Source organism: Nerophis ophidion, linkage group LG21 (assembly GCF_033978795.1).
Source record: "Nerophis ophidion isolate RoL-2023_Sa linkage group LG21, RoL_Noph_v1.0, whole genome shotgun sequence".
Taxonomy (NCBI): Eukaryota; Metazoa; Chordata; class Actinopteri; order Syngnathiformes; family Syngnathidae; genus Nerophis; species Nerophis ophidion.
Window position 1 is genome coordinate 47,253,443 of NC_084631.1, and position 22,541 is coordinate 47,275,983.

The 22,541-nt window shown below is 33.1% G+C and overlaps 1 long non-coding RNA gene across 1 annotated transcript; it reads left to right on the forward strand.

Moving 5' to 3' along the window:
- Positions 1-7,007: 7,007 nt before the first annotated feature.
- LOC133539523 (uncharacterized) lies at positions 7,008-18,438 on the forward strand. Its single transcript, XR_009803424.1, has 3 exons — positions 7,008-7,196; positions 17,869-18,104; positions 18,190-18,438. It is a non-coding gene; the product is annotated as an uncharacterized LOC133539523 (long non-coding RNA).
- Positions 18,439-22,541: the final 4,103 nt, after the last annotated feature.

Genomic DNA, 22,541 nt, shown 5'->3' on the forward strand with positions numbered 1-22,541 from the left:
AGAAAATAATGAATACATGTTTACTGTATGAATGTTAAAAAAGTATGATTAGAATATGAATATTAAATTTGTTTAGTATATGATTATTAAATACATCTTTAGGGTATGAATATTAAATACATGTTTAGTATATAAATATTAAATACATGTTTAGTGTATACATATTAAATACATGTTTAGTATATAAATATTAAATACATGTTTAGTAAATCAATATTAAATACATGTTTAGTGTATAAATATTAAATACATGTTTAGTGTATAAATATTAAATACATGTTTAGTGTATAAATATTAAATACATGTTTTTTGTATTAATATTAAATACATGTTTAGTATATGAATATTAAATACATGTTTAGTATATAAATATTAAATACATGTTTAGTGTGTGAATATTAAATATATGTTTAGTGTATTAATATTTAATACATGTTTATTGTATGTATATTAAATACATGTTTAGTAAATGACTATTTAATACATGTTTAGTGTATGAATATTAAATTAATAATTACTATATAAATATTAAATACATGTTTACTGTATGAATATTAAATACATGTTTAGTGTATAAATATTATATACATGTTTAGTGTATTAATATTAAATACATGTTTAGTGTATAAATATTAAATACATGTTTAGTGTATTAATATTAAATACATGTTTAGTGTATAAATATAAGTGTATGAGAAACCAAACTTATGTAAAAAAAATAAAAGAAACAAAAAAAAAAAGGAAAAAGAGAGAGAGAGGACCAGACTTATTAAGAGGGAACGCCCGCCCTCCAGTGGACTTCTGCTGCAACTGCACACAAAAAATAAATTATTTCCGAGTGTGCCTTATTTAGAGAATAATAAATACATGTTTACTGTATGAATGTCAAATATATGATTACTATATAAACATTAAATATATGTTTAGTACATGATTTTTAAATATATGTTTAGTGTATAAATATTAAATACATGTTTAGTGTATAAATATTAAATACATGTTTAGTGTATAAATATTAAATACATGTTTAGTGTATGAATATTAAATATATGTTTAGTGTATGAATATTAAATATATGTTTAGTTTATTAAAATTAATTATATGTTTTTGTATTAATATTAAATACATGTTTAGTGTATTAATATTAAATACATGTTTAGTGTATTAATATTAAATACATGTTTAGTGTGTGAATATTAAATACATGTTTAGTTTATTAAAATTAAATACATGTTTTTGTATTAATATTAAATACATGTTTAGTGTACAAATATTAAATACATGTTCAGTGTATAAATAGTAAATACAGGTTTAGTGTATTAATGTTAAATACATTTTTAGTCCATTAATATTAAATATATATTTAGTTTATTAAAATCAAATACATGTTTTTGTATTAATATTAAATACATGTTTAGTGTATAAATATTAAATACGTGTTTAGTGCATTAATATTAAATACACTTTTAGTGTATAAATATTAAATACACGTTTAGTGTAAAAATATTAAATACATGTTTAGTGTATTAATATTAAATATATGTTTAGTTTATTAAAATTAAATACATGTTTTTGTATTAATATTAAATACATGTTTAGTGTATTAATATTAAATACATGTTTAGTGTATTAATATTAAATACATGTTTAGTGTATGAATATTAAATACATGTTTAGTGTATAAATATTAAATACATGTTTAGTGTATACATATTAAATACATGTTTAGTGTATTAATATTAAATACATGTTTAGTGTATAAATATTAAATACATGTTTAGTGTATAAATATTAAATACATGTTTAGTGTATAAATATTAAATACATGTTAAGTGTATTAATATTAAATACATGTTTAGTGTATTAATATTAAATACATGTTTAGTGTATTAATATTAAATACATGTTTAGTGTATGAATATTAAATACATGTTTATTGTATTAATATTAAATACATGTTTAGTGTATAAATATTAAATACATGTTTAGTGTATAAATATTAAATACATGTTTAGTGTATAAATATTAAATACATGTTTAGTGTATAAATAACTACATGTTTAGTGTATGAATATTAAATACATGTTTAGTGTATAAATATTAAATACATGTTTAGTGTATAAATAACTACATGTTTAGTGTATGAATATTAAATACATGTTTAGTGTATTAATATTAAATACATGTTTAGTGTATAAATATTAAATACATGTTTAGTGTATAAATATTAAATACATGTTTAGTGTATAAATATTAAATACATGTTTAGTGTATAAATAACTACATGTTTAGTGTATGAATATTAAATACATGTTTAGTGTATAAATATTAAATACATGTTTAGTGTACAAATATTAAATACATGTTTAGTGTATAAATATTAAATACATGTTTAGTGTATAAATATTAAATACATGTTCAGTGTATAAATATTAAATACATGTTTAGTGTATAAATATCAAATACATGTTTAGAGTATAAATAACTACATATTTAGTGTATGAATATTAAAAACATGTTTAGTGTATATTAAATACATGTTTAGTGTATAAATATTAAATACATGTTTGGTGAATAAATATTAAATACATATTTAGTGTATAAATATTAAATACTTGATTAGTGTATACATATTAAATACATTTTTAGTGTATTAATATTAAATACATGTTTAATGTACAAACATTAAATAAAATTTTAGTGTATGAATATTAAATGCATGTTTAGTGTATAAATATTAAATACATGTTCGTTCTATAAATATTAAATATATGTTTGGCGTATAAATTAAATATATATTCAGTTTATAATTATTTAATACATGTTTGGTGGATGAATATTAAATACATGTTTGGTCTATAAATATTAAATATATGTTTGGCGTATAAATTAAATATATGTTTAGTTTATAATTATTTAATACATGTTTAGTGTATGAATGACCAGATTTATGAAGAGGGAATGTGTGCCCTCCAGTGGACTTCTGCCGCAACTGCACACAAATAAATAAATTATATCCCAGTGTGTCTTATTTAGAAAATATTAAATACATGTTTACTGTATGAATGTTAAATATATGATTACTATATAAACATTAAATATATGTTTAGTATATGATTATTAAATACATGTTTAGTGTATAAATATTAAATACATGTGTAGTGTATGAATATTAAAATCATTTTTAGTGTAGTTATGTTAAATACGTTTGGTGTATAAATATAAAATAAATGTTTAGTGTATTAAAATGAAAGACATGTTTAGTGTATAAATATTAAATACTTGTTTAGTGTATGAATTTTAAATACATGTTTAGTGTATGATTACTAAATACATGTTAAGTGTACTAACATTAAATACATGTTTACTGTTTGAATATTAAATACATGTTTAGTGTATTATTATTTAATACATGTTTAGAGTATGAATATTAAATAAACGTTTAGTGTATTATTATTAAATATATGTTTGGTGTACAAATAGTAAAAATATGTTTAGTGTATAAATATTAAAAACTATGTTTAGTGTATGAATATCAAATACATGTTTAGTGTATGAATATTAAATACATGTTTAGTGTATGAATATCAAATACATGTTTGGTGTATAAATATTAAATACATGTTTGGCATATAAATTAAATATATGTTTAGTGTATAATTATTTAATACATGTTTAGTGTATAAATATTAAATACGTTTTGGGTGTGTAAATATTATATACATGTTTGGCGTATAAATTAAATATATGTTTAGTGTATAATTATTTAATACATGTTTGGTGGATGAATATCAAATTCCTGTTTAGTGTATGAATGACCAGATTTATGAAGAGGGAATGTGCGCCCTCCAGTGGACTTCTGCCAAAACTGCACACAATGACATTATTTCCGAGTGTGCCTTATTTAGAAAATAATAAATACATGTTTACTGTATGAATGTTAAACAATATGATTAGTATATGAATATTAAATGTTTTTAGTATATGATTAAATACATGTGCAGTGTATGAATATTAAATATATGTTTAGTGTATAAATATTAAATACATGTTGAGTGTATGAATATTAAATATATGTTTAGTGTATAAATATTAAATACATGTTCAGTGTATGAATATTAAATACATGTTTGTGTACAATAAAAACAAAGGAATACTTATACATGCATGTTGAGAATAATACATGAATGAATGCTTCATTTCAGAGAATAAATAATAAAAGTAATAAGTAACAGAATGTGTGACCATTAAATATCTGAATGTGAATAAATGTTGATATTATGCAGTAAAAAGAGAATGTTATTACTAAATGTATGTTTAATTTACATGTTGTACATTAACATTAGGTAACAAATAGGTGAATGTAGTGCAATTTAATAATGAGTGTTATTTTCAGCAAGGTACTTGTGTTGTACTTTGATGTACTCCTACTTCCAAGTGACTTTGTCAAGTACTAGTAAAGGAAGAGATGATGCAGTACTTGAAGTCTTTACTTTTGTCCTGAGATGAAGATCAACTTCATGAAGACACCTTATCAATGTCAACGTGACCAAAGTAGGAAGAAAGAAGGAAGGGGGCGGAGCCTCTTTCATTTTCTGATGTTAAGTTGGCCCTGTGATGAGGTGGCCACTTGTCCATGGTGTATCCCGCCTTCCGTCCGATTGTAGCTGAGATAGGCACCAGCGCCCCCCGCGACCCCAAAGGGAATAAGCGGTAGGAAATGGATGGATGAATGAAGTTCCTGGTCAAAGCTGTTATACATTATATGCCTTGAGCTCTTACTTTGAAGGCCCTAAGAGCGGAAGTGTTGACACGATGAGTGGAGCGGAGATGTTTATATATGTCGCCTATACTGTATAAAAGTAGAAAATAACAAACACCGAGGGAGGCTCCAGTTTTACACGAGGACCACTTTATTTACTTTCTTTCAAAAACCTCTGCTCCACTCAACCTCTCACCACTTCCGCTCTTAGCGTCTTCAAAATAAGAGCGCGAGGCAAATATTGTATTACAGCTTATAACAGGTACTTAACATCACAAAGAGGCAAGCCCATAAAATATATATATAATAACCAAGTGCAAATTAATTAAGCCATAGGCTCATTCAGATTCATTAAATAACTTTAATTTGGAACACAGTGTCATCGTTTTCAACTTTATTTCAAACCTTTTTTTTATTATTTATAAATTTCCACAATTACAAACAGTAAGTCCAACAACAATATAAAACATTACAAAACATTATAAACACAGTCCAAACAGCGCCAGGGCGTTGTAAATTCAAAATAACAAAAAAAGAATACAAAGAAATGAATACATAATAAACAAAGTACAAAGCCATAGGCTCATTCAGATTCATTAAATAACTTAAATTTGGAAGAACAGCATCATCGTTTTCAACTTTTTTTCAAACCTGTCTCTGCCTGCGTCACACAAGTGACGTCACTGTTGGAGAGCCATATAGCACACCGTGATTGGTGGATTCCTTCAGCTCCGCCCACAACGCTGTCAAGCACCATTCATATCAAACTCTCACTAACATTCAACTTTCATATTAGCGTGGGAGCCGCAAAATAAGATCTCACGTGTCTGAGACCCTGGTCTAATATATATATAGATGTGTCAGAAGTGCTACTGACACTTTGATCATGTTTGCTTTTATTGTATTACAGCTTATAACAGGAACTTAACATCACAAAGAGGCAAGCCCATAAAATAGGTTGCATTATTTTGTGGTTTTATACAGTATAGGCAACATATATAAACCATCGGTTACATTTTGTTGTTGTTGTTGTTTTGTGTGTTGTGAGGCTCTGTATATTTGGGGGGACAGGTTAATATGTTTTTGTTTTTGTTTTAACTGCCTGTGTTGTTTTTGCACTTATCCTGTTATTTGTGTTGAAACGAGGACGTTTCTTTTTGTAGGAGGGGAGGTATGTAACCTATTTTTATGGGCTTGCCTCTTTGTGATGTTAAGTTCCTGTTAGAAGCTCTTCTACAGTATATGCCTTGGAGTCTTATTTTGAAGGCCCGAGGAGCGGAAGTGGTGACAGGTTGAGTGGAGCCGAGGTTTTTGAAAGCAAGTAAATAAAGTGGTCCTAAATAAAGTGTAAAACTGCAGCCTCCCTCTTTCTTATTTTGTACTTTTATACAGTATAGGCGACATATATAAAATCTCGCTTACAATAACAAAGACGCAGGCTCTAGTTTTACACGAGGACCACTTTATTTCAACCGTTTTTTAAAAAATGTTTATTTGCAAATTTCAACAATAACAAACAGATGAGAAACAATAATCAAAATAGTCCAAAAACAGTATAAAACATTACAAAAAATTATAAAAACAGTCCAAACAGCGCCAGGGGGTTGTAAATTCAAAGTAACAAAAATAGAATACAAAAAAATATATATATATAATAACCAAGTGCAAATTAATTAAGCCATAACTTAAATTTGGAACACAGTGTCATCGTTTTCAACTTTATTTCAAAACTTTTTTTTTTTATTTATAAATTTCCACAATTACAAACAGTAAGTCCAACAACAATATAAAACATTACAAAACATTATAAAAACAGTCCAAACAGCGCCAGGGCGTTGTAAATTCAAAATAACAAAAATAGAATACAAAGAAATGAATACATAATAAACAAAGTACAAAGCCATAGGCTCATTCAGATTCATCAAATAACTTAAATTTGGAACACAGCATCATCGTTTTTAACTTTATTTCAAACCTGTCTCTGCCTGCGTCACACAAGTGACGTCACTGTTGAGAGCCATATAGCACACCGTGATTGGTGGATTCCTTCAGCTCCGCCCACAATGCTGTCAAGCACCATTCATATCAAACTCTCACTAACATTCAACTTTCATATTAGCGTGGGAGCCGCAAAATAAGATCTCACGTGTCTGAGACCCTGGTCTAATATATATATAGATGTGTCAGAAGTGCTACTGACACTTTGATCATGTTTGCTTTTCCTGTCTTTCAAATCACTTCCTGTCCTGCTGCTCTTATTTTCTCACTGTTTCCTGTTTGCTCTCTGTCTTTTGTGGCACCTTTACTCTCTGCTCCGTGTCTGCACACCTGTTCCTCGTTTAATTAGTTGTATTTAGTTCCACCTGAGTCCCTCCTTCACTGCTTCATCATTATTCTTTTTTGACGGATGTGGATCGGACGGGTTTTATTCGCAGTGAGTAATACTTTGCTCTTTTACACTGGCGTTCTATTGTTTGTCTTCATGCTTCTACCGTGTGCTTTATTGCTGATTTAAAGTTGTGTTTGTGTTGCTGTGACAGTTTGCTCTTTTACACTGGCGTTCTATTGTTTGTCTTGATGCTTCTACCGTGTGCTTTATTGCTGCTTGAAAATTGTTTGATTCGCACTGCACGTGCACATGTGTTAGGAACACAACATGTAGAAACACACATGCACATGTGTTAGGAACACAACATGTAGAAACACACATTTAGTGACAAACATGCACATGTGTTAGGAACACAACATGTAGAAACACACATTTAGTGACAAACATGCACATGTGTTAGGAACACATGTAGAAACACACGTTTAGTGACAAACATGCACATGTGTTAGGAACACAACATGTAGAAACACACGTTTAGTGACAAACATGCACATGTGTTAGGAACACAACATGTAGAAACACACATTTAGTGACAAACATGCACATGTGTTAGGAACACAACATGTAGAAACACATTTATTAGTCAGTGACAAACATGCACATGTTAGGAACACATGTAGAAACACACATTTAGTGACAAACATGCACATGTGTTAGGAACACAACATGTAGAAACACACATTTATTAGTCAGTGACAAACATGCACATGTGTTAGGAACACAACATGTAGAAACACACATTTAGTGACAAACATGCACATGTTAGGAACACAACATGTAGAAAACAGACACATTTAGTTGCTGACAAGCTGTCAGTCACCATGGCTCTCAACTGCTGGCTAAGAGTGTCAAGGTGTGGCTGAGTGTTTGCTACAGGTGAACACACCTGCCCTCACTGATTAGTGTTTGCTACAGGTGAACACACCTGACCTCACTGATTAGTGTTTGCTACAGGTGAACACACCTGCCCTCACTGATTAGTGTTTGCTACAGGTGAACACACCTGCCTTCACTGATTAGTGTTTGCTACAGGTGAACACACCTGCCCTCACTGATTAGTGTTTGCTACAGGTGAACACACCTGCCCTCACTGATTAGTGTTTGCTACAGGTGAACACACCTGCCCTCACTGATTAGTGTTTGCTACAGGTGAACACACCTGCCCTCACTGATTAGTGTTTGCTACAGGTGAACACACCTGCCCTCACTGATTAGTGTTTGCTACATGTGAACACACCTGCCCTCACTGTTTTGGTCCAACTATGGTTGTCAAAAGCTGGGTGTTTAGAAGGACATTTCAAAGTTGGGATCTCCAAGCTCAAAAGTCCGCTGTGAATACTTTTACACTTGTGATGCTTTGTTTAAGGTGTATTTACATAAAGTTGTCAGCTCTCCATGCATCACCAAACATCTGCAGAGATGTTGGTGCTGGCTTTCTTGTTGTTGTTGTTGTTGTTGTTGTTCACCTTTTGACATTTTGGGGTTTAAATAAATGTTAAAGTGTTAAACTGCATGTTTTGCCGTCCTTGGTTTGAAAGTCCAGTTTACAATGCTTACATGACCTTCACCCAAGGCGGGGTGTGATAGTTGCTGCTTTTTGGTGTGTGTGTGTGTGGGGGCTTTATAGATTTCGATATTTATTAGTAGGGGTGTGGAAAAAAAATCAATTCGAATTAGAATCACGATTTTCATATTGTGCAATTCAGAATCAATTCTCATTTTAAGAAAAATCTACTAAAAAAAGAAAAAAATATATTTTTTAAATGAATCAACCCAACAAACCACTGCACAGCAACACCATAACAATGCAATCCAATTCCAAAAGCAAAGCTGAGCCAGCAACACTCAGAACTGCAATAAACAGAACAATTGAGAGGAGACACAAACACCACACAGAACAAAACAAAAGTAGTGAAACAAAAATGATTAACAGTATCAATATTATGATTTCAGCAAAGCAGTGATTAAAAATCCCTCATTGACATTATCATTAGACATTTATAAAAATAATCAAAAAGAACAATAGTGTCACAGTGGCTTACACTTGCATGGCATCTCATAAGCTGGACAACACACTGTGTCCAATGTTTTCACAAAGATAAAATAAGTCATATTTTATGTACGTTTAACAGTTCAAACAAATTTACATTATTGCAATCAGTTGATAAAACATTGTCCTTTACAATTATAAAAGGTTTTTTTAAAAATCTACTACTCTGCTAGCATGTCAGCAGACTGGGGTAGATCCTGCTGAAATCTATGTATTGAATGAATACACAATCCTTTTCAATTGGAAAAATATTGTTGTGAATTGAGAATCGAATTATAATCGAATTGCGACCCTAAGAATCGATATTGAATCGTGGGACACCGAAAGATTCGCAGCCCTATTTATTAGTATATGTCCTATACAAAGTCAATGTTTTTTTGGTTTATTTTGTGGACTGCGTGGTTGGTAGAGTGACCGTGCCAGCAACCTGTGGATTCTTCCAATCCACTTTATTTACCGTATATAGCACATTTAAACAAAATGTTTCCAAAGTGTGGCACAACAATATTACAAACAACATTCGAATACTATCTTAAGCTCCACCAATGACTAAATAAAAATAGAAATGAATAATAATAAATATATACATAGAATAGAATGTACTTTATTGATCCTTGGGGGAAATTCAACACCACAGTTCGCTCACAATGATATATATATATATATATATATATATATATATATATATATATATATATATATATATATATATATATATATATATATATATCTATATAGATATATCTATATATATATATATATATATATCTATATAGATATAGATATATATATATATATATATATATATATATAGATATATATTATCATCATAGTTTGTGAGCGAACTGTGGTGTTGAATATCCCCCAAGGATCAATAAAGTACATTCTATTCTATGTATATATTTTCCCACTAAAGGAATAAATGTTTTGCTATGTCCTCATTTTCAATACAATGCAACTGTAAAAAATGTTCATAACATCGGAGGCTAGCAATTTGTGTTTTGTGGTAGTGTGCTTACAATTATGCTTCATAAAACTTTCTGAATTGTAAACTTAAAGGATTATATTTCCTGACCACACAACTCACGTAGTGTTAAAAGCCAAAGAATAAAAATGGGTCTTAAGACGAGACTTAAAACACTCCACATCGGGAGCAGTTTGAGTATGGAGGGCCACAGTGTTCCACAGCTTAGGGCCGACCACAGAGAAGGTACTGTCTCCCCTAGCTTTAATTCCTGGTTCAATTCCCACCTTCTATTGACCTCGTCATGTACGTTGTGTCCTGAGCAAGACGCTTCACTCTTGTTCCTGACGGTCGTCGACAAGGCTAATGTTGGTTTGGCGTTGGTAGTCTGAGGCCAATGTTCAAGTACCAATAATTGTCACACACTAGGTGTGGCAAAATTATCTGCATTTGACTCCTCACCCTGGATCACTTCCTGGGAGGTGAGGGGAGCAGTGAGCAGCAGTGGTGGCTGAGCTCGGGAATAAATTTGGGTGATTAAACCCCCAATTACAAGCCTTGATTCTGAGTGCCAAGCAGGGAGGTAATGGCTCCCATTTTTATAGTCTTTGGTATGACTCAGGCGGGGTTTGAACTCAAAACCTACCCATCTCAGGGCGGACTAATTGGTTTGGCGTTGGTCGTGTGCGACGCCAATGTTTATGTATGTTGCGTTTTATGCTCTTTTACAGGCCTGACATGTATGTATTTATGCTCGTATACAGGCCCGGCATGTATGTATTGTTTATGCTCGTATACAGGCGCGGCATGTATGTATTATTCATGTTCATTTACAGGCGCGGCATGTATGTCTTATTCATGTTCATTTACAGGCGCGGCATGTATGTATTATTCATGGTCATTTACATGCCCGACATGTATGTATTGTTTATGGTCATTTACAGGCCCCGGCATGTATGAATGTGTGTATTGTTTATGCTCATTTACATGCTTGACATGTATTGTTGATGCTCATTGACAGGCTTGACATGTTTGTATGTCATGTCAAGCATGTCAATAAGCATTAACAACACATACATGCATGTGGAGTCTGTCAATGAGCATTAACAATACATACATGCATACGTGTGGAGCATGTCAATGAGCATTTATAATACATGTGGTGCATGTCAATGAGCATTTATAATACATGTGTGGTGCATGTCAATGAGCATTTATAATACATACGTGTGGTGCATGTCAATGAGCATTTATAATACATACGTGTGGTGCATGTCAATGAGCATTTATAATACATATGTGTGGAGCATGTCAATGAGCAATTATAATATGTGTGGAGCATGTCAATCAGCATTTATAATACATACGTGTGGAGCATGTCAATGAGCATTTATAATACATATGTGTGGAGCATGTCAATGAGTATTAACAATACATAGGCTCCATATGTATATGTTTTGGAGTGTTTATTTTTGTCCTGAGATAAAGATACATTTCATGAAGGCATCTTGTGAATGTCAACATAGATAGATAGTACTTTATTGATTCCTTCAGGAAAATTAAAATTCCAGCAGCAGTGTACAGAGTTGAGATCAATTTAAATAAAAGTAAATAATGGGGGTTTAAATGGAAACACAATAGAGAAATATTAAAATAAGAATAAAAAATAAAAAGCAACAATGGGGGGAAAAATATATATATATGACAGTAAAATAAGAATATAACAAGACAAAGTAGGCAGTAGTGACCATGTTATGAAAACGTAATGCACATTACCAAAGTAGGCGTGTCCACAAAGAAAGAAAGAAGGGTGGGCGTAGCATTTTCATTTTGTGATGTTAAGTTGGTCCTGTGATGAGGTGGTGACTTGTCCAGGGTGTACATCGCCTTCCGGCCTGATTGTAGCTGAGATAGGTATCCGTGACCCCAAAGGAAATAAGTGGTAGGAAATGGATGGATGAATGAAGGTGGGGCTGAGTGTTTGCTACAGGTGAACACACCTGCCCTCACTGATTTGGCCCTACTATGGTTGTCAAAAGCTGGGTGTTGGGACATTTCAAAGTTGGGATCTCCAAGCTGAAAAGTACGCTGTGAATATTTTTGCACTTGTGATGCTTTATGTAAGATGTATTTACAAAAGGTTTTTAGCTCTCCATGCATCACCAAACATCTGCAGAGATGTTGGTGCTGGCTTTCTTGTTGTTGTTGTTCATCTTTTGACATTTTGGGGTTTAAATAAATGTTGTGACATCCTTGGTTTGAAAGTCTGGTTTACAATAGTTACATTACCTTCACCCGAGGCGGGGGGGGTGATAGTTGCTGTGTGTGTGTGTGTGTGTGTGGCCGGCCAATGTTAGATGTATTGTGTATCTGGGGAAATAAGAGGTCGACATCACTAACATTTCCCTGTGCTGGTTTACGTCCTCCATCAACAACGGAACCTTCTCTGTGAACAGAGCCAAACATTCCTCCCGCTGTGCCAACCTCACCTGTGGGGTCCCTCCTGTTCTCCATCTACATGCTCTCCCTCAGCCAAGTCATTCATCGCCTTAAAATTTCCTTTCATTTCTACACTGATGATACTAAATCTATCTTCCACTCAAGACAGACGATCCCTCTGGACTGGACCATTTGAAGGACTGCTTGCAGGACATAAAAGAGTGGATGTCAAAATTTCCTGCAGCTCAATGACGGAGTGAAATTCTTCTGTTCGGGAACTCCAACCCCCCAACTGTGCACAATAGCCAAGATCAAGTCTGTCCTCTCCCCCAGTGACTTAGAGGGTCGTGTTCATGCTCATCTTCTGCAGACTGGACTAATGGAATGCCCTCTATGCTGGGGTCACTGACAAGACCATATATAGCATGCAGTTGCTACAAAATGCTGGTGACAGGCACAAAAATGAGGGAACACATTTCTCCCATCCTCTCCTCCCTTCACTGGCTCCTGGTGAAGCACAGAGTGAAATTTAAGATCCTTACGTATGTCTTCAAAGCGCTCCGTGGTCTTACCCCAGCTTACATCAAACATCTCCTGGACCAACCTATCAGCTCCAGGCTTGGTCGTTGCCTCAGATCTGACAACCAGATGACCTTGAAGGTCCCACAGTCAAACCTAGTGACAAAGAGAGACTGTGCATTTTCAATGATGGTACCTGGCCTATGGAATAAGCTCCCCCTGAAAGTCAAGTCCGCCACCACTCTGGACACTTTTAGAGCACAGCTTAAAACTCACCTCTTTGCCGCAAATGACTTGATTTGTGTTCATGTGTCTTAAATGTTTGTTCTAAATTCCTTTGTGTCCCTGTTTTTTTTGTTTCTCCACTCAGGCTGCACCCCAGGCTGATGTAATGGTTCCTTGTGTGGGTGCAATAATTGAAAATAACTAAACTTTTCTTGTTTCTTCAAGGTCAATTTTGTGGAGTCTGGTCTACAATACAAAGTCTATGTATATTTTCTTTTTTTTTTATCTTTTTTTTTTTTTTATCTTCAAGGTCAATTTTGGGGGTCTAGTCATCTACAATACAACGTCAATGTATTTCATTTGTCATGGTTTTTATCTACAAGGTCAATTTTAAGGAGTCTGTTCAATACAACGTCAATGTATTTCATTTGTCATGGTTTTTGTTATCTACAAGGTCAATTTTAAGGAGTCTGTTCATCTACAGTGCAAGGTAAATTTGTATTTTGTCATGGTTTTTAACTACGAGGTCAGTATGTATTTAACTTGTGTCACTGTTTGTTTCCTCATGGTTTTTATCTACAATACAAGGTTGATATGTATTTTGTGTCCTCATGGTTTTTGTTAACTACAAGGTCAATTTTGGGGGGAAGGGGAGTCTGACGAATAAAATACATATTTACCTTGTATTGTAGATGACCAGACTCTCCTTCCCCCCCAAAATTGACCTTGTAATTAACAAAAACCATGAGGACATAAATAAAATACATATTGACCTTGTATTGTAGATATCAAACAATGACACAAAACCCCCCATAAATTGACCTTGTAGTCAACAAAAACTTTGACGAATAAAATACATATTGACCAAAGTTTATAACTACAAGGTCAATTTGTGGGGGGTTTTGTCATTGTTTTTGTTTCCTCATGGTTTTTGATATTTACAATACAAGGTAAATGTATTTTTTTGTAATGGTTTTATCTTAGAAGTCAATTTTGTGGGGTCTAGTCATCTACAATACAGGGTCAGTATGTATTTAACCTGTGTCATGTTTTTTAACTACAAGGTCAATATGTATTTAACCTGTGTCACTGTGTTTCCTCATGGTTTGTGATATCTACAATACAAGGTCAATATGTATTTCATTTGTCATGGTTTTTGTTATCTACAAGGTCAATTTTAAGGAGTCTGTTCATCTACAATACAAGGTAAATTTGTATTTTATTTGTCATGGTTTTTAACTACAAGGTCAGTATGTATTTAACTTGTGTCACTGTTTTTGTTTCCTCATGGTTTTTGATATCTACAATACAAGGTCGATATGTATTTAGTGTCCTCATGGTTTTTGTCAACTACAAGGTCAATTTTGGGGGGGAAGGGGAGTCTGACGAATAAAATACATATTTACCTTGTATTGTAGATGACCAGACTCCCCTTCCCCCCCAAAATTGACCTTTTAGTTAACAAAAACCATGAGGACACAAATAAAATACATATTGACCTTGTATTGTAGATATCAAAAACAATGACACAAAACCCCCCACAAATTAACCTTGTCAACAAAAACTTTGACGAATAAAATACATATTTACCTCGTATTGTAGATGACCAAAGTTTTTAACTACAAGGTCAATTTGTGGGGGGTTTTGTGTCATTGTTTTTGTTTCCTCATCGTTTTTGAAATCTACAATACAAGGTAAATGTATTTTTTTTGTAATGGTTTTTATCTTCAAAGTGAATTTGTGGGGTCTAGTCATCTACAATACAGGGTCAGTATGTATTTAACCTGTCACTGTTTTTGTTTCCTCATGGTTTGTGATATCTACAATACAAGGTCAATATGTATTTCATTTGTCAAGGTTTTTGTTATCTACAAGGTCAATTTTAAGGAGTCTCATCAACAATACAAGGTAAATTTGTATTTTAACTACACGGTCAGTCTGTATATTGTGTCATTGTTTTTGTTTCCTCATGGTTTTTGATATCTACAATACAAGGTCAATGTATATTTTATTTGTGTCATGGTTTCTATTAACAACGTCAATTTTGGGGGGTGTCTGGTCATCTATAATACAAGGTCAATATGTATTTTTTTTGGTCATGGTTTTTAACTTCAAGGTCAATTTTGTGGGGTTTGGTCATCTGCAATACAAGGTCAATATGTAATTTGTCATGTTTTTTGTTATCTACAAGGTCAATTTTAAAGAGTCTGATCATCTACAATACAAGGTAAATTTGTATTTTTTGTTCTCATGGTTTTTGTTACTACAAAGTTGGTATGTATTTTGGGCCTTTTTTTTTTGTTTCCTCATGTTTTTGATATCTACAATCCAAGGTTAATATGTATTTCATTTGTCATGGTTTTTATCTATTAGATCAAGTTTAAAAAGTCAGGTCATCTACAATACAAGGTAAAAATTTGTATTTTATTTGTCCTCCATGATTTTTGTTACCACAAGGTCGGTATGTATTTTGGGCCTTTTTTTTTGTTTTGTTTCCTCGTGGTTTTTGATATCTACAATACAAGGTTAATATGTATTTTATTTGTCATAGTTTTTGTTATTTATTAGGTCAATTTTAAGAAGTCAGGTCGTCTACAATACAAGGTAAAGTTGTATTAGTGTCCATTGATTTTGTCTACAAGGTCAATTTGGGGGGTTTTGGTCATATACAATAAAAGGTCAGTATGTATTTAATTTGTTTTTGTTTCCTCATGTTTTTGATATCTACGTCTATGTATTTTGTGTCATGGTTTCTATTAACTACAAGGTCAATTTTGGGGGTCTGATCATCTACAATCAAAGTTCGATTTGTATTTAAATAGTGTCTTTTTTTATCTTAAAGGTCACTTTTGCGGGTCTGGTCATCTACAATACAAGGTCAATATGTATTTTAATTTGTTTTTAATCTTCAAGGTCAATTTGATTTTGGGGGTTTGATCATCTACAATACAAGGTCAATATGTATTTCCTTTTTGTCATGGTTTTTGTTATCTACAAGGTCAATTTTAAGGACTCTGGTCTTCTACAATACAAGGTAAATATGTATATTTGTGTCCTGGTTTTTAATAACTACAGGGGAAATTTTGGGGGGTTTGGTTATCTACAATACAGGTTAGTATGTAATTTGTGTCTTCATTGTTTTTGTTAATGGTTTTTGTTATCTACAATACAAGGTCAGTATGTATTTTGTTTCATGGTTTTTGTTATCTACAAGGTCAATTTTAGGAGTCTCGTCATCGACAATACATGGTAAATATGTATTTTGTGCCATCATGGTTTTTGATATCTACAAGGTCAATTTAAAGGGTCTTGTCATCAACAATGTATGGTAAATATGTATTTAATTTGTGTCATGGTTTTTGATATCTACAAGGTCAATTATAAGGGTTTCGTCATCAACAATACATGGTAAATATGTATTTTGTGCCATCATGGTTTTTGATATCTACAAGGTCAATTATAAGGGTTTCGTCATCAATACCTGGTAAATATGTATTTGTGTCCTCATGGTTTTTGATACCGACAAGGTCAATTTTAGGGGTCTTGTCATTGACAATACATGGTAAATATATATTTAATTTGTGTCCTCATGGTTTTTAATATCTACAAGGTCAATTTTAGGGGTCTTGTCATCGACAATACATGGTAAATATGTATTTAATTTGTGCCATCATGGTTTTTGATATCTACAAGGTCAATTTTAAGGGTCTTGTCATCAACAATGCTTGGTAAATATGTATTTAATTTGTGTCTTGGTTTTTGATATCCACAAGGTCAATTTTAAGGGTTTCGTCATCGACAATACCTGGTAAATATGTATTTGTGTCCTCATGGTTTTTGATACCTACAAGGTCAATTTTAGGGGTCTTGTCATTGACAATACATGGTAAATATGTATGTAATCTGTGTCCTCGTGGTTTTTGATATCTACAAGGTCAATTTTAGGGGTCTTGTCATCAAATACATGGTAAATATGTATTTGTGTCATCATGGTTTTTGATATCTACAAGGTCAATTTTAGGGGTCTTATCGACAATACATGGTAAATATGTATTTAATTTGTCATGGTTTTTGATATCTACAAGGTCAATTTTAGGGGTCTTGTCATTGACAATACGTGGTAAATATGTATTTAATTTGTGTCATCATGGTTTTTGATATCTACAAGGTCAATTTTAGGGGTCTTGTCATTGACAATACATGGTAAATATGTATTTTGTGTCATGGTTTTTGATATCTACAAGGTCAATTTTAGGGGTCTTGTCATTGACAATACATGGTAAATATGTATTTAATTTGTGTCATGGTTTTTGATATCTACAAGGTCAATTTTGGGGTCTGGTTATCTACAATACAAAGTCAATATGTATTTAATTTGTGTCCTCATGGTGTTTGTTTCCTCAGTTTTTGATATCTACAAGGTCAAAATTGGTTTATTCCGCTATGCAATGCAAAACTCTTACCTAATGTTGTCCATGTATTCATTCATGTGACTCATTTCTCATTCTTACACCCTGCAGCGCTACAACAGTACACAAGTCTTACACAATGTGTTATGGGTCACGTTCCTGCTTCTCCTCCTGCTGTGCGGACTGAGTGCATGGCGGAGCACATCAATAGGTGTTCCCTCTCCGCTGCGGGTGTGCCTCTGCAAGAGATCTGCAATCAACACACCTGCCGGTGATGAGCAACCAGCCTTCATAAGCCAGCGCGTCTTAAGATCCGGTGCCAGAACGTAGTTTCTCCTACCAGTACAGTAAGCCAACACATCTTCAGCCTTCTTGCTCCCTGTGTTCCCTTCCTGTCGAGTTGACGGTCTTTCGTGTTGTGTCGTCCTCCAGCTTCCTCGTCGTCTACCTGGACCCACTTTGGATTCCCTCTTGCCTCCCTGGACCAAGACCTCGCTCCTGCCCTCTGACGTCCAAGCCTTTTTCTTCTTTTGGACTTCCACCTCTATCTCAACACGCACACTCAACACCCTCTGGTGACCACGCTCAGATAATACTTACACATAGTCACACTCCATCTCTTTAAGGTAATCACACACTGCACTCACATACTGAGTTGTCAATAAACACGCTGGCAGCTAACATCATCGTCTCGCTGCAGTCTTCTTTTCCCGCTGTTCTGTCACACAATCTTACTTATTTTGTCATTCATTTGTTCATCCACGTTATCATTCTTACACCATGCACCGCAACGACAATATAGTATAGGTGTAATATGATCAAACTTTCTTGTTAAAAGTATAGCAGCTGCATTTTCTACCAACTAATATTTTAATGCTAGACAAAAGGAGGCCTGAAAAAAACAGTAATGTAGAGAGATGTAAATAACGCATGAATAATGATCTCATCGTCTCTAGTGGACAAAATAGGGACATATTTCAGCGAGATTACAGAGATGAAAGAAGGCTGTTTTACACTCCTAATGTGACTGAAAAGAAAGAGTTGTGTTGGTTACACTCTTAATTTGTGACTCAAACGAGAGAGTTAGGTTGAAGATAATATCCAGATTCTTTATCGAGTAGCTTTGTGTAATTGGTTGTTAAACTGTTATGGTGGTGTTATTAAATGGGTGTGGAATTGTTTGTCAAAAGTTACAGTGGTGTTAAGTGGGTGTGGAATTGTATGGTTGTCAAATGTTATGGTGGTATTAGATGTTTGGTTGTCAAATGTTATGGTGGTATTAGATGTTTGGTTGTCAAATGTTATGGTGGTATCAGATGTTTGGTTGTCAAATGTTATGGTGGTATCAGATGTTTGGTTGTCAAATGTTATGGTGGTATCAGATGTTTGGTTGTCAAATGTTATGGTGGTATTAGATGTTTGGTTGTCAAATGTTATGGTGGTATTAGATGTTTGGTTGTCAAATGTTATGGTGGTATCAGATGTTTGGTTGTCAAATGTTATGGTGGTATTAGATGTTTGGTTGTCAAATGTTATGGTGGTATCAGATGTTTGGTTGTCAAATGTTATGGTGGTATTAGATGTTTGGTTGTCAAATGTTATGGTGGTATTAGATGTTTGGTTGTCAAATGTTATGGTGGTATTAGATGTTTGGTTGTCAAATGTTATGGTGGTATCAGATGTTTGGTTGTCAAATGTTATGGTGGTATTAGATGTTTGGTTGTCAAATGTTATGGTGGTATCAGATGTTTGGTTGTCAAATGTTATGGTGGTATTAGATGTTTGGTTGTCAAATGTTATGGTGGTATCAGATGTTTGGTTGTCAAATGTTATGGTGGTATCAGATGTTTGGTTGTCAAATGTTATGGTGGTATTAGATGTTTGGTTGTCAAATGTTATGGTGGTATCAGATGTTTGGTTGTCAAATGTTATGGTGGTATTAGATGTTTGGTTGTCAAATGTTATGGTGGTATTAGATGTTTGGTTGTCAAATGTTATGGTGGTATCAGATGTTTGGTTGTCAAATGTTATGGTGGTATTAGATGTTTGGTTGTCAAATGTTATGGTGGTATCAGATGTTTGGTTGTCAAATGTTATGGTGGTATTAGATGTTTGGTTGTCAAATGTTATGGTGGTATCAGATGTTTGGTTGTCAAATGTTATGGTGGTATCAGATGTTTGGTTGTCAAATGTTATGGTGGTATTAGATGTTTGGTTGTCAAATGTTATGGTGGTATCAGATGTTTGGTTGTCAAATGTAATGGTGGTATCAGATGTTAAGTTGTCAAATGTTATGGTGGTATTAGATGTTTGGTTGTCAAATGTTATGGTGGTATCAGATGTTTGGTTGTCAAATGTAATGGTGGTATCAGATGTTTGGTTGTCAAATGTTATGGTGGTATCAGATGTTTGGTTGTCAAATGTTATGGTGGTATCAGATGTTTGGTTGTCAAATTTTATGGTGGTATTAGATGTTTGGTTGTCAAATGTTATGGTGGTATTAGATGTTAGGTTGTCAAATGTAATGGTGGTATCAGATGTTTGGTTGTCAAATCGTATGGTGGTATCAGATGTTTGGTTGTCAAATGTTATGGTGGTATTAGATGTTTGGTTGTCAAATGTTATGGTGGTATTAGATGTTTGGTTGTCAAATGTTATGGTGGTATTAGATGTTTGGTTGTCAAATGTTATGGTGGTATCAGATGTTTGGTTATCAAATGTTATGGTGGTATCTGATGTTTGGTTGTCAAAAGTTATGGTGGTATTAGATGTTTGGTTGTCAAATGTTATGGTGGTATTAGATGTTTGGTTGTCAAATGTTATGGTGGTATTAGATGTTTGGTTGTCAAATGTTATGGTGGTATTAGATGTTTGGTTGTCAAATGTAATGGTGGTATCGGATGTTTGGTTGTCAAATGTTATGGTGGTATTGGATGTTTGGTTGTCAAATGTAATGGTGGTATCAGATGTTTGGTTGTCAAATGTTATGGTGGTATCAGATGTTTGGTTGTCAAATGTTATGGTGGTATTAGATGTTTGGTTGTCAAATGTTATGGTGGTATTGGATGTTTGGTTGTCAAATGTAATGGTGGTATCAGATGTTTGGTTATCAAATGTTATGGTGGTATCTGATGTTTGGTTGTCAAATGTTATGGTGGTATTAGATGTTTGGTTGTCAAATGTTATGGTGGTATCAGATGTTTGGTTATCAAATGTTATGGTGGTATCTGATGTTTGGTTGTCAAATGTTATGGTGGTATTAGATGTTTGGTTGTCAAATGTTATGGTGGTATTAATGTTTGGTTGTCAAATGTTATGGTGGTATTAGATGTTTGGTTGTCAAATGTAATGGTGGTATCAGATGTTTGGTTGTCAAATGTTATGGTGGTATTGGATGTTTGGTTGTCAAATGTAATGGTGGTATCAGATGTTTGGTTATCAAATGTTATGGTGGTATCAGATGTTTGGTTGTCAAATGTTATGGTGGTATCTGATGTTTGGTTGTCAAATGTTATGGTGGTATTGGATGTTTGGTTGTCAAATGTAATGGTGGTATCAGATGTTTGGTTATCAAATGTTATGGTGGTATCAGATGTTTGGTTATCAAATGTTATGGTGGTATCTGATGTTTGGTTGTCAAATGTTATGGTGGTATTAGATGTTTGGTTGTCAAATGTTATGGTGGTATTAGATGTTTGGTTGTCAAATGTTATGGTGGTATTAGATGTTTGGTTGTCAAATGTTATGGTGGTATTAGATGTTTGGTTGTCAAATGTTATGGTGGTATCAGATGTTTGGTTGTCAAATGTTAGGGTGGTATTAGATGTTTGGTTGTCAAATGTTATGGTGGTATTAGATGTTTGGTTGTCAAATGTTATGGTGGTATTAGATGTTTGGTTGTCAAATGTTATGGTGGTATCAGATGTTTGGTTGTCAAATGTTATGGTGGTATTAGATGTTTGGTTGTCAAATGTTATGGTGGTATTAGATGTTTGGTTGTCAAATGTTATGGTGGTATTAGATGTTTGGTTGTCAAATGTTATGGTGGTATCAGATGTTTGGTTGTCAAATGTAATGGTGGTATCAGATGTTTGGTTATCAAATGTTATGGTGGTATCAGATGTTTGGTTGTCAAATGTTATGGTGGTATTAGATGTTTGGTTGTCAAATGTTATGGTGGTATTAGATGTTTGGTTGTCAAATGTTATGGTGGTATCAGATGTTTGGTTGTCAAATGTTATGGTGGTATCAGATGTTTGGTTGTCAAATGTTATGGTGGTATTAGATGTTTGGTTGTCAAATGTTATGGTGGTATTAGATGTTTGGTTGTCAAATGTTATGGTGGTATTAGATGTTTGGTTGTCAAATGTTATGGTGGTATTAGATGTTTGGTTGTCAAATGTTATGGTGGTATCAGATGTTTGGTTGTCAAATGTTATGGTGGTATCAGATGTTTGGTTGTCAAATGTAATGGTGGTATCAGATGTTTGGTTGTCAAATGTTATGGTGGTATTAGATGTTTGGTTGTCAAATGTTATGGTGGTATTAGATGTTTGGTTGTCAAATGTTATGGTGGTATTAGATGTTTGGTTGTCAAATGTTATGGTGGTATCAGATGTTTGGTTGTCAAATGTTACGGTGGTATTAGATGTTTGGTTGTCAAATGTTATGGTGGTATCAGATGTTTGGTTATCAAATGTTATGGTGGTATTAGATGTTTGGTTGTCAAATGTTATGGTGGTATTAGATGTTTGGTTGTCAAATGTTATGGTGGTATCAGATGT